Here is a 14215-nt window from a genome sequence, read left to right as displayed (position 1 = left end):
CGCCCTTGTTGGTCCGGGCTAAGCAAAGCTGCTGGGGTTTGCTCTCAGGAGCTTTTGTTCCCTGCAAGCTCTCGGTACAGCTTTGGAGGACGACAGTGAAAATGGTGGCCTCCCAATCTCCGCCCGGAGGAGCCCAGAACTGGGGCCCTGCTCCTCAGTGCGCCCCCAGAGAAAAGCAGTCACTCCCGTGTCCCCGGTCTCCGGCCGCACTCCGTGCTCACCCGGCCTGTGACCGAGCGTTTCTATGTCTGGCACCCGACCCCGTGTGGAGTCTCCAAACCCAGCAGATCCCTGCGGTGCGCTCCCGCGCCGCTCCTCCCGGGGGAGGAAGGGGAGTCTCCCCGGCTCTGCCGCTTGTTGGGTCCCTGCTGGAGGAGCAGTGGCCGGACTGGGCCGCGGATCACAGTTTATGGCAACCCCGAGCTGAGAGCCCGTGCCTCGGCTCCGTCTCTGCAGCCGGCTTCCCCGCTCCGATACCCGGGAGCTCTGCCGCACTCAGGCACCCCCAGTCTTTCTGTGCCCCCGAGGGTCCTGAGACCACACTGTCCCGTGAGGTTCCCCCCCCCCCCCCGCTTAGCCACTGGAGCGACGTCCCTCAGCGGAGCCGACTTCTAAAAGGTCCGATTTTGTGCTCCGCGGCTCTAGCACTTGCCAGAAGCGGCCGACGGAGGCCCCCTCCCCCGCCGTCTATCCTCCCGAATATCGCCTCGGATTCACTTCTCTGCACGTCCTACCTTCCAGAAAGTGGTCGCTTCTCTGTTCAGAGAGTTGTTGCTACTTTCTTCTTCGGTCTCCTGTTGAGTTCCTAGGTGTTCAGAATGGTTTGATCCCTATTCAGCTGAATTCCTGAGACCAGACAAAATCCAGGTCTCCTACTCCTCCACCATCTTGCTCCGCCCTCCCTAGTTTGGATTTGATAGTTCCTGTTTATCTTTTTTTTTTTTAAGATTTTATTCATTTATTTGACAGAGAGAGAGAGAGAGCACAAACAGGGGAAGCTGGAGGGAGAGGCAGAAGCAGGCTCCCCGCCGAGCAGGAAGCCCCATGTGGGACTCGATCCCAGGACCCCGGGATCATGACGTGAGCTGAAGGCAGATGCTTAACTGACTGAGCCACCCAGGCACCCCTCCTGTTTATCTTATAAATGTTTTTTTTTTAAAGACAACACAAACATGAAAATAAGGAAATAAGAAATAAAGAAGTTCTTTCAGCTTTATTTTTAGTCCTGGGTCAGTAGCTATGCACCAGGCCAGAATCTGTCTTTCATTAGTTCGTTTGTTGTTTTCAATGCACTGTTTGCACATTAGTACAGGAATACACACTTGAAATGTTTGCATTCCTTCCTGGGGTTGGCTATGGAGATAAAACTTATAAGAACTAAAGCAAGTAGAAATTGCTTAATAGAATTCTCTGGATGTTCTAAGGCAAGAAGGAAGCTTTCTACAAGGGTAGGGGTTGGGTTGAGCAGATGGGGGTGGGCAAGAGTTTTGAATTTGGTCTTAATGTTGGATTGGCGTTTTAGAATGACCTTACAGCAGAGTAGGTAGGAGCTTGAAAAGAGGGTTTGAGCTGAGGAAAGTAAGGAGGGAATAGTATGAGGGAAAGCATTTTGGTCACCCTTTGGGGCTCCTATGGGGACCAGAGGGTTACTCAGACTAATGTAAAAGTGTCAAAAGAGGAAGTGCCGGAAACTAAGGTTACACATGGGTTAGGTGGAGATCAGGGAAAATTTGGATGCCAAGCTCAAGATTTATTGCAGATATAAACTTTTGACTTTCTATGTAGTAGTGGTGTGTTGTCCCTGAGAATTCACCTCATAGGCCTCCTATACCAGGGCAGCAGTTGTCCCAGGGCCTCAGCCTCTGCCCTCTGGAATCCACTGTGGCTCTTGCCTCCCATGGGCTGCTCCCCAGCAGTGACCGAGTGGGGATACTAAAACGTGCTGTTTCAGGAGGCAAATTCTTTTTTGGTGGACGTTGGCTCAAGAACTCTCAGACAGGTTTGCCGAACCTTCCTTAGATGTTGAGGGGGTCTAGGATGCTTCCACCGAGTAATCAGGGGTCTGTCATCTCTCTTAACCTTGCCTCACCCCATCTGTTATTTCCCTTTGCCTAGGCATTTCTATTAACACAATGCTCATTTATTTAATCTTGTCTTCTGCTTAGATAAAGGACAAGGACTAACTTGAAGTGGTTAGGGTAGCAACCTGATTGGAGGTGTATGACTTGGGAGACTGTCTCAAAGATGTGTTTATATGGCAGGCACACTGCTTTTTTAGATCACGTGGATATTTGAAGAGACTTTGGTGGAACTGGTGGCGATTATAGAGATCTATGGGATGCCCCTAGGTTCCCCTGGGTGTTGGTAGTGGGGAGTCACTTAATATTTTTGACTTATTATACAAAAATAGTGACACAGATTCTTTCATAGTTCAGCCATAAACTATATATTATTACATAAGAACACTCATTTTTGCCTCTAGTTCAGTGCTTCTGACTTAGAACTGATGTGTTAAGTGTTTGACAAAGCTTAGAAATTCTTTTCTCCATTATTTTCTTCCCTCAGTATCCTTTTAATACATTTTATCAGGAATTATGGCATGGCCATACAATGTCTTAATTTACAGTGCCCCTTCTTTGTGTAATTTGTGAAAGAACTTTTATGACAGTCAGAAATTACTTTGAGTCAATTTAGCACTAATAAAGACATGCGCCTTGTTCACCTGTTACTCAGCTTTGGGTTCTGCTTGGTCTTGCATTGAAATAATTTTATGTTTAGGACCTTGCCGTTGGTTGCCTTGGATCTCCCGGTGCTGTCACAACTTTGGGCTGTGACTTTGCTGCAGGTGCTAACAGGAGGAGACAATAGGCTGCCAGGCAGAGGCAGAGGGAGGGAAAACTGGATTCCCACACATCCTGCGGCCTTGGCAAGTGGCACACGTCGCATGAGTATGTGAAAATAACTTCTACTGGGAGTATGTGCCATGAATAAACAAAGACTGCTCAGAAAGTTAACAGGAATGAAGGAATGTGGGAGGGAAAAGAGAGGAGCCTGGGTAAGGACTGAAGGCCCTTGAAGGGCACTGGATTGGCACCACTAACTGGGTGGTCAGACACAGCAGAGGGTGGAGGACAGAGGAAGCCAACTAGGGGACGCGAGAGCCTACAGGAATCAGCCAAGACTGTGAACAGGGTAACTCGAAGGGAAGGGGAAAGTGGCCCGTGGTTTTTGATTTGCATGCACAACTGGACAATGAGGAGCTCTTGGTATCCTTTAGGGAGAGCGTGCATTTCTTCCTGAGTGACTGAGGGGTTATTTAACAAATGCAAAAGCAACCAGGCCTATTGTCTTTATATGCAAAACCATCCTATCATTCTTTTGATGGTCTGGGAATATTCTAGAGAATTGATGCCACATTTACCCCTGAAGACTTCCACTCATCTGCTGATCCCCTAAGAACAAAGACACATTCCAAAATCGAAGAGCTTAATGGACATTTTCCATTGACCATCCCATGCTTTGATTTTCTTGGCATTCTTAATTTCTGTTTATAGTAAAATGTGAGTGTTTCCCTGGGTAGTAAAATGGATTTGTCTCTAGTAAATGTTTGTTCCTGTGCAGAAAAATGTGAATGAGGCTTTATAATTCATTGTTACGAGTAGTTTCATAAAGTTAATCATTATTTAAATTGAGGGTGGTAGAGAGAGAAAAGTCGGAAGAACAGCTATTTGTGACACTTTCAGGAGACGAATTCTCGTAATGAGTAAGACTGAGTGGATTTTACTGTTCTTTAAAAACGTAGAACACATTTTGTACAAAGAAGGTAGTCAAAACCAGGTATCATTTATCTTCTAGGTGGATGGAAAAGAGACCAAGAGAAAAAAATAAGTGGCTTAATGACCCAGCTTTACCCAGAGAATGGAAAATAAAATGCAAGATTCCAAACCCCGCCCTTCCATTTCGTCTTCATTTTTGAAAAATACAGGTGAGCATCATCATTTTGAAAATTGATCTAGTGACTATGAAAGCAAAGTGGCCAAGGCAGCAGCGCAGATCTGATTCAAAGATTGGTTTGGTTTTCTTGCAAATACAATTAGAATGGTATTGTTTTCTTATTCATGAATGTGGAAATGTGTGACTTGATTTTTTTTTAAAGCACATCTCTCTGCGGGGCGCCTGGGTGGCTCAGTCGTTAAGCGTCTGCCTTCGGCTCAGGTCGTGGTCCCAGGGTCCTGGGATTGAGCCCCGCATCGGGCTCCCTGCTCGGCGGGAAGCCTGCTTCTCCCTCCCCCACTCCCCCTGCTTGTGTTCCCTCTCTCGCTGTGTCTTTGTCAAATAAATAAATAAAATCTTAAAAAAAACAAACCCACCTCTGTGAGTTGTATACTATAACATGTGCGCTACAGGTTTGCCAGTGGGTCCTTATCATAAGATTCATTAGGTAAGTATTTTCAGCATTTTATGACTATGGAAACGGAGGCATAGAGAGGTTAAGACATTGGCTGAGATTCATGTATCTAATATGACTAGTCCAGGTTTGCTATCTCTCTCCAAAGGTAATTCTCTTAACCAGGGCAGATTACATAAGTGGTAAACTGAGTGGTGATAGGAACACACCAGCTCCTTTCACACATTTGATTCTCCTAAAAGGATATCCAGACTGTAGAGTAAGCCGGATCAAAACACTCTGATTCGTACAAGGCTTTGGCATAGGAATAACTACTATGTGGCCTGGTCTTATGATGTCTTCTGTCCATCAGCTACTTGCTTTCAGGAGAAGGACTTCACCGAGTAGGTAGTAGCCAGGCAGGTAGTTCAGGTAATGAAGGACCGCAGACATTGAGTTTAGGCCGGAGCAGGACAAACAGGGCAAAAAAGCACAGCTCTCAGTTCTGGTGTCTTAGAAATCCCCAGACAGCTACTGGGGGTCCAGGGTAGACAGGTTCTGTGAGCTGTAGTGGTGGTCTCCAGACTTACTTGTTCACACATCACCTCCGCAAAACATGCTTCTGTGTACGTGCATATATGTGTATAGATTACATACAGCGGTCCTCTCACAGCCGGGGCTTTGCTTTCCGCAGTTTCAGTTACCCTCGGTCAACTGCGGTCCAGGAGTAGATGATCCTCCTTCTGCCATATCATCAGAAGGTCAGTAGGTGCCCAGGGGTCCATCATAGTGCCCACATCATTAGTCTCATGTCATCTCATCACGCAGGCATTGTGTCATCCCGTCTTCACAAGAAAGGTGAGGACTGCATGGTATGATATTTTGAGGAGAGAGACCACATTCACATAGCCTTTATTATAGTATATTGTTATAATTGTTCTGTTTTATTATTAGTCATTGTTGTTCATCTCTTACTGTGCCTAATTTATAAACTCTGTCGTAGGTACGTGTGTGTAGGACAAAACATAGCATAGATATGTTTCATTACTACCCGCGGTTTCAGGCATCCACTGGGGGCCTTGGAATGCATTTCCCTCGGATAAGGGAGGATGACTGTACTACTGAATTAATATATTAAGGGATCTTCAATGAGAGTTTTATTTATTTTTTTTAAAGATTTATTTATTTGAGAGAGAGCGTGCACAAGCAGGGGGAGGGGCAGAAGGAGAGAGAATCTTCAAGCAGACGCCCCACTGAGCATGGAGCCCAACATGGGGCTTGATCCTGCGACCCATGAGATCACAACCTGAGCTGAAACCAAGAGTCAGACACTCAACCGACTGAGCCACCCAGACGCCCCTCAACGAGACCTGAGACTTTTAAATATACATCAGGTGTAGTAGAATTTTGCAAAGTAACGGACTAAATGTTGTCTCATGGTTTCTTAAAAAATTTTAATTCCAGTATACTTAACATACAACATTATATTAGTTTCAAGTGTACAATATAGTGATCTAACACTTCCATACATCACCCTGTGCTCATCACGACAAGGGCACACCTTAATCGCCATCACCTGTTTCACCCGTCCCCCCAACCACCTCCGCTCTGATAACCATCAGTTGGTTCTCTGTAGTTAAGAGTCTGTTTCTTGGTTTCTCTCTCTCTCTCCTTTTCCCTCTCTCTCTCTGCCCCCCTCTTTTTTCTTGGCTCGTTTTGTTTTGTTTCTTTAATTCCACGTATGAGTGAATTCATATGGTATTTGTCTTTCTCTGACTGACTTATTTCACTTAGCATAATACTCTCTAGTACTAGTCATATCATTGTAAATGGCAAGACTTCATTCTTTTATTATGGCTGAATAATACTCTGTTATACACACACACACACACACACACCCTACATCTTCTTTATCAATTCATCAGTCAAGGGACACTTGGTCTGCTTCCTCATAAAACCGTGAGGTTCATAATATTACTGAAAAATATGGCAGTGGTTTGTTTTCATAGTCTGGATGTTTAGTTTTAAAATATTTTGCGAATTTTGATAACTTCGTGCTACCATTAGCCAATTTCTAAGATGGAAATATACTTTTGTGCTGAGAGTGATGCCTAACAGTACCGTATGTAGGGAGTCTTCTTAATTTCAGTGTTGTGTGGCTGATTTCTCCTTGGATCCGATTGTATCAGTATTTTTCAAGTACTGCATATCATAACTTATTGGTAGATTATAATATTAATATCAAAACCTATTGGTGGGTTATAATATTAATAGTAACTAATACCACTTTTTAATAAAATAAAAGACAAAATGTTAGAGTATGTTATTAATAAGTATTGTTTTGAGAAACTCTTCTTCCGGTTATATACCCATATCTCTGTCTTTGTATATACTTACACATCTATATATACATATCTAAATACTGAATTATGACATGAAATGTGCCAGTCAGACGCTTTTGAAAGTATTGAATTACATCATTATTGTTTTTACTCAGGACTTGTCATTGTTCAAGAGGTCATAATAGGAGAAGGAGAAACGTCAACTCTATTTTCTTGCTTTTCTCTTGTGCTTGCATTATTTGCATTAGTGTCAGTCCTTGATTCCTTTACACAGAACTTTTTAAGCCATTCATGTGTTGTGTGAGGGTTCATTTACTTACAAGTAGAGAGTATAATCTGTAAATTCAGTTAGCCAGGTACATATCAACTGCAACAGAACAAAAGTATTCCAGGTGCCCGACAAACTCTGATAACTCTTTTCCCTCAGGAGATTTCCAGTAACATACTTGGCTCATGACCTTCAGCTATCCCGACTGAGAGAGAGTACCACTGACAATCTTTATATGACCTATTGGCGAAGCTTAATTTCTTTCTTGCTATTTTAGACAAAAAATACATTTAAATTAAAGTGCTGATGTTATCCTCTTGCACCCCAGGGGACTGTTTTGGGTCATGCCCTGTGGGGCATGGGCCCTGCTTTGTAGACACATTCTCTAGTTGCAGCCACCCCTGCCTTCTGTTTTGACATCCTGTCACACCACTGTACCTGCTCTAGCCTGAACACACTGAATATACCAAACAAGTTCCTGTTTCACGCCACTTGAACAAGTGCTTCTCACTATGCCACATGATCCCTATGAGTCTAGATTTTGTCATCATGCAGCATTTGGCTCAAAAATACCTTCTTGAAGAGGACCTTCCTAATTATTGTATTTCATATAGCCCCCTCCTCTTTCCACAGCCCCAATTACTCTCTATTCCATTATTCTCTTTTATTTATTTTCACAAAAGTTATCACTCTCTGTTTAATCCCACCCCCACACTCTAAACCCCTCTAGAATGAAATCTTGTCTCGGCACTATACCCCAATATCCCCAGGATGTTTTGGCAGCTGGTAAATATTTCTGGAGAGATTCAACAAATGACTTAACATTTCTCCTGTCCCTCTGCCTCACTTAAGCCAGTGCCTTTGGACCTAGTTTTCTCATTTTTCTCTGAAACCAGTTCCTCCTCATGGTATCAATTGGCAGAGACACTGTATTTAAGAAGGATGGGTGGTTGTAAGGTAAGCCAAATGCTGTGAGAACTCCCTGGAAGAAATGCTCATGACCAGGGGTTGGGTAGGGATGCTAGTCCTGAAAGTCCTGATGGTTTATTTTTTGGTAATAAAATGATTATTCCACTTATGCATTTGAGAACAGAACCTTCAACTGCTGATGAATTATGCTATTAGCTCTAAAGGACATCAAATTTTTGTGTCCATAGACAATTTCCATGATCAGAAATTTAATCTCCAATTGGAGATGTTTTCTTGAAACACAGTTAGTAGAAACTGCTAAATTTTATCCCTGTAGACAAAATATTACACTCTGAATTTGGAGTTAATCAGCTGTACCTAAATGCCCTACCATCCTGCCTTATGTTTGGTACTCAGTAGACTCTATTGGTATTAGATGAATAAATAAATAAACATAGTCACTCATGGGAGTTGGGTCTGGCCTGGCTCTGACATTATTCAGTTGTGCAACCTGGATCGGGGTCTGACAAACTATGGCTCATAGACCCAGTCCAGGCCACCACCAGTTTTTATAAATAAAGTTTTATTGGAACACAGACATGCTCATTTTTTGAAATATTGCCTTTCACATGACAGCGGCAGATGAGACCATATAGTCCACAAAGCCTAAAATATTTACTGGGAAATTTTGCTGACCCCTGGGCTGGAGAATGTCACTTAACTTCTCCAGGCATTGATTTTGTCATTCATAAAATGAGTTGAATGGACTCAGTGGTGTCTGAGGTCCTTCTCAGAGCTCACATCTGCATTTCCTGGAATCCAAGAGACTATGTTTGGAAACTCAGAGTGATATGGATGTAAGGTTACCCTCACTGTCTTCTTAGAAAACATGATTTCAAGAAGCTATGTTTTCATTAAATGGACATAAATATTTTACCACATGTGTCTTAAAGACATATGGAGCGTTCCAGGTTGAGTTAATTTCTATGGTTTGCTGTTTAAGTGCTTGGAGCAGCAGACTCACTATGCTGCTTATTAGTTCCTTCCCACTGCTTTTACCAAGGGCTTTGCTAAAGTGAAAGTCAAGAGTTTGTAAAGAAATTCTGAAAGGTGAGTTTGCTTATTATTTATAATGCTTTAGGTGTGGGTCTAGTATATTGAGTTAAGAAGTGAAAAATAGGGGCACCTGGGTGGCTCAGTCATTAAGTGTCTGCCTTCGGCTCAGGTCATGATCCCAGCGTCCTGGGATCTAGTCCTGGGATCTAGCCCCCATTGGGCTCTCTGCTCAGCAGGGAGCCTGCTTCTCCCTCTCCTGCTCCCTGTGCTTGTGTTCCCTCCCTTGCTATCTCTGTCAAATAAATAAATAAAAATCTTCAAAAAAAAGTGAAAAATAATGTTAAATATAACATTAAAATCTCAGCTGAATTTCTTTGACTTACTGTGAGGTCATTTATGGCCAAATAAGAAAATTATTAGTTGCTACATGCTGCAGAAGAAAAATTCTGGTTTGGGAAGAAAAAATTGTCTATTAAGTTAGGATCAATTACTTTATCTTGATTGGTTTTCTTGTTTCGATTTAAATTATGAATGCTTAAGTAAATAAAAGCCTCGTGGATACCTTTCAAAGATCATTAGATCTGGGGCGCCTGGGTGGCTCAGTTGTTGGGCATCTGCCTTCGGCTCAGGTCACGGTCCCAGGGTCCTGGGATCGAGCCCCGTATCGGGCTCCCTGCTCCGCGGGAAGCCTGCTTCTCTCTCTCCCACTCCCCCTGCTTGTGTTCCCTGTCTCGCTGTCTCTCTCTCTCTCTCTGTCAGGTAAATAAATAAAATCTTTAAAAAAAAATCATTAGATCTGCAAAAATTTTGTTCAGGTCACAAAATTTGCATTGGATATTTCTTCTTACCATCTTCGTCCTTAGCTCCTCCTATTCCTGTTGCCTGCACCCTGTATCAGAGCTCACAGATGAACAACATAATCAAATCATGTAGTCAGGAGTTTCTAACAAACTGAACAAAAAGAAGTGGAATACATTGAATTTTTATGTGAGGATAAGCAATGAATTACCATTCAGGGACTCTGTCCCTTATTCATTCAACATTTACTGAGCATCTACTATGTGGCAGTTCTACACCAGGAGCTGGAATATTTCAGTTATATGTTATCTTTTATAGATCGCAAATCTATAGAAATTTAGAGATGTCACACCATGATCCCACTTGATTTTCACACAAAACTTTGGGAGCGAATCAGAACAAGGATTCTGTCCACCCCTAAGGTTTGGGTGGGACTCCTCTGGAGGAATACTGGAGTGATAGAGTGGAGAGGTGAGCCCAGCTTGCTGTGGCCTCCTCCAGGTAAGTTTTTTAAGATGGGATCTTGGTGTGAACTGGGGAACACTGGGCACCTCAATAACCTGAGGATGGGGAACAGAAAAAGGTCAGTGACATGGTACTGGTACAGGGCAACCTCTGCATGCAGGAGGTGTGATTCCTAACTTACATCCTACTCTGTCTCCCAGACCCAAGCAGGAGGCTGAATTTTCAGCTCACAGTGAGAGCGTCCCTTCTGGGTCTACATAATTGCCAGATAACTCTGGTGTTTGCCCAACACCCCACTCCTAACCAAACTCAGAGATCTACTTCTCTCTCGGGTGTAGAATGCTCACACCGGTGTCCATGAGATGTGAACATTCTTTGCACATCACCCATCAGTGTTTGATGGTGACCTCATAATAATAGAAATAGCATCTTAGACATGTCAATAAGTAACTCTTTGCCTTTGGGTAAGTAATTCCCTGAGCCATAACACCCTGATCTGTGAAATAAGGGAGTTGCACTCGATTATCTTTGAGGTCTTTCCCAATTCTTACTTCCCATGATTTTTGGACTTAAACTTGATTCCCAAATTAACTCAGTTTATACAGGGCTCATGATCCAGAGATATCACTGTAGCAGATGCTGTCACGGTAGTGCCGGTTCATCTCCCCTTGGCACTCCCCATTTCTGCAAGCTTTCACTATCTCTGTGCCAGAGGCTTTCATCTGGCTGCCGAGACATGCTTGGCTGGAAATGCAGGGGAATTCAGATCCTCCGCAGTGGTCCTCAATTAATGCCAAAAGTGAGCCGAAGAAAGATATTGCTGCGTTCTTGTTCCTTGGGGGAGACAGCTCTGAAGCAGGTTCTTGCTTATCCACAGCAGTAACTTGTTGGTTAATGCACACCGCATTGACTTCCTTCTCTTCCCTCTCTTATGTCACCTCCCAGATAAACCCCACTTGCACTCAGGTCTTTCCCTCAGGGCCTGCTTCTGGGGCGGGGGGTGGGGGGACAGACCCAACTTAAGACTAGTCCCAAGCAAATCCTACTATAATTCATCTGGTAGCACATGCATTAATTCGCGCTGGTCAGTTCCTTGAGGAATGTATCTTGTTTACCCTGACTAGGGTTACCAGATTTAGCAAATAAAAATACAGGACTCCCAGTTATATCTGAATTTCAGATAATGTCAAATAATTGTTTAGTATAAGTATATCCCATCTCAAATATTACATGGGATATACTTACACTAAAAAAAAAATCATTGTTTTTCCAAAATTCAAATATAATGGGAGTCCTGTATATTACCTGTCATCCTTAATCCCAACTCTCATTGGGGGCAGTGGGCATTGCACCAAACCAATTCCAGAGCTGAGGAAAGGAAGGTGATTGGGACTGGCTTAGAAGATGTAGAAGGTGGAGGGAGTGAAGCAGACCTGAATAGCAGTGCTTTAGAGATAAAGACATGTTGAGTATCAAATAGGAGATGGGTATGAAGTGGTGGATGATGAATGATCAAAGAGCTTGGGCAAGGAGACACAAACTGGGTACAACAAAACTGCAACCGGCAGTCTCAAACATTGTGCGGAAGGAGATGCCGAAGTCAGTGAACTTGCCCAGACATTATTCATTTCTCTAGCCCTGCTGCCTAGCACAGTACCTGGCTCACTCTGGGTACTCAGTAAACATTGAATGAATGATAGGGAAGGAAGATTGGTGGAAATAGGAAATTCTGCCTTTGTGAGTTTTATGGAAAATGGTGCCCACTAAAAACTGCACCCAGGCGGGTGCCTGGGTGGCTCAGTTGTTAAGCGTCTGCCTTCGGCTCAGGTCATGATCCCAGGGTCCTGGGATCGAGCCCCGCATCGGGCTCCCTGCTCAGCGGGAAGCCTGCTTCTCCCTCTCCCACTCCCCCTGCTTGTGTTCCTGCTCTCGCTATCTCTCTCTCTGTCAAATAAATAAAATCTTAAAAAAAAAATAAAATAAAAACTGCATAGGGCCTTTTAGAGCAATGACTTGCATCTGATTATAGAAGCATAGAAAATATGAATTGCTGTGCAAATTCTAAGTAATGAGCTTTTCTAATCCTTTTCTCATTTTTCATTGCACGGACAATTCAACTTAAATATTTCATAGCTAGCCAGGTTTTTGAAGGCCTCTTGTATGTTCAAAGCTAATTTATTTAATAGCCAACTTCTCTGAACCTTGAACAATATTACTGGAGCATTTAGATTGACAGAGGGAATTTGGGATGAAAATTCCCCATTCAATTTCAGGAGATTGTAATCAATTTATGTTTTTAATGACATTTCCTTTTCTTTCTACAGGAAGGATAAAATCTCACCCTATGTTTATTATTTCTAACTATAAGTTCAAAGTTGAAAAAGATTGGTTTTATCCTCAGCAAGCTATGTGAAATTTCCTAACTCTTTTACAGAGAAAATAAAAGGAAATACAAAAATAAACAATAGCATGTAGATAACAGAAGAGTAGCACTAACATGTCCTCAATTTTCATTAAAGTCAGCTTTTATTGTTACTAGAGAAAAAATTTTGTATGAAACACAAAGCAGGCTGGTCTCCAAAGGGTGGTTTCAACTTAAAATCATTCATTCTGTGGATGATGTATCTTTAGAGTTAACATGTTCATTCTGAGTTAACAGTGTGCCAACCACATGAGAAGGGCAGAAATCTGTATATGGAGAAATACCAGAAATGCACCTAGGAATTCAAAATAATATATATCTTAATGTAAAGTTAAAGATGTATTTGTTCTCACTTTTCTATCAGAAGTAAAAGTTTTCTCTGATGCTATAGAGCTGTTAAAAAGAAAACCATAGGCCCCAAATGGAGTCACTTGTACCAGGCCCACCTCACCAAACCAGGGCTTAGTACCTAACCTAATCGCAGTTTCAGACCTCCCTGGGAATATAGTCTTAATGGGTCAGTCTGGAATTTTCTGGTTAGCACCAATGAGGTAATCTGCCACATAGAGTCTCTTCTATCCCCCAAAGGGAGATGATGTAATCTGCTCTTTCTTTATCCCTGCTCCCTTCTGTCTGTAAAAGCCTTCCATTTTGTACAGCTCCTTGGGTTCCTTTCTACTTGCTAGATGGGATGCGGCCCAATTCATGAATCATTCAACATAGCCAATTAAATCTTGAAGTTTTACTCTGTTGAATTTTTGTTATTTAATAGAGCCAATGATATTACTTTGAGGTTTATTACCAAATCTGTGTGGTACTGTCATAGAAGTCTGTAGAAGAAATAAAGGGAGGTCTCCTGTTTTTGAGAGTGGCAGCGTCAGTTATTCAGACCAATTCTCTGGATAAAATATTTTTTATGAAGCTTAAAATTACCAAAGAGCTGACAAAAGCACAAAAGTGAAGGAAAATGTAAAATAACACGCGTTGGCGAGGATGCGGCGAATCGAAACCCTTGTGCATTGCTGTGGGCATGCAAAATGGTGTAGCTGTTCTGGAAAACAGTTTGGCAGTTTCTCAAAAAGTTAAACATAGAAATACCATATGATCCAGTAATTTCACTGCTAGGTGTATATTCAAAAGAATCGAAAGCAGGAACTCAAACATACTTGTATGCCAATATTCATAGCAACATTTGTCACCATAGGCAAAAGGTGGAAACAACCCAAGTGTCCGTCAGCAGATGAATGGATAAAAACGTGATCTATCCATTACCATGGAATATTATTCATCTATTAAAAAGGAATGAAATTCTCGTACATGTAACAACACGGATAAACTTTGAAGGCATCATGTTAAGTAAAATAAGCCAAACACTAAAGAACAAATACTGTGTGGTTTCACTTATATGAGGAGGTACCTAGAGTAGGTAAATTCATGGAGACGGAAAGTTGAATAGAGATTACCAGGGACTGTGGGAAGGGGTTATGGGGAATTACTGCTTCAGGGGTACAGAGTTTCTTTTGGGGATGATGAAAAAGTTCTAGAAATGGATAGAGGTGATGGTTGCA

This window comes from Eumetopias jubatus, unplaced genomic scaffold (assembly GCF_037043125.1).
Source record: "Eumetopias jubatus isolate StellerSeaLion01/CBP00866 unplaced genomic scaffold, mEumJub1_p1.0 scaffold_11, whole genome shotgun sequence".
Taxonomy (NCBI): Eukaryota; Metazoa; Chordata; class Mammalia; order Carnivora; family Otariidae; genus Eumetopias; species Eumetopias jubatus.
The sequence above is the reverse complement of the archived record's forward strand: the minus strand, read 5'-3'. Positions refer to the sequence as shown.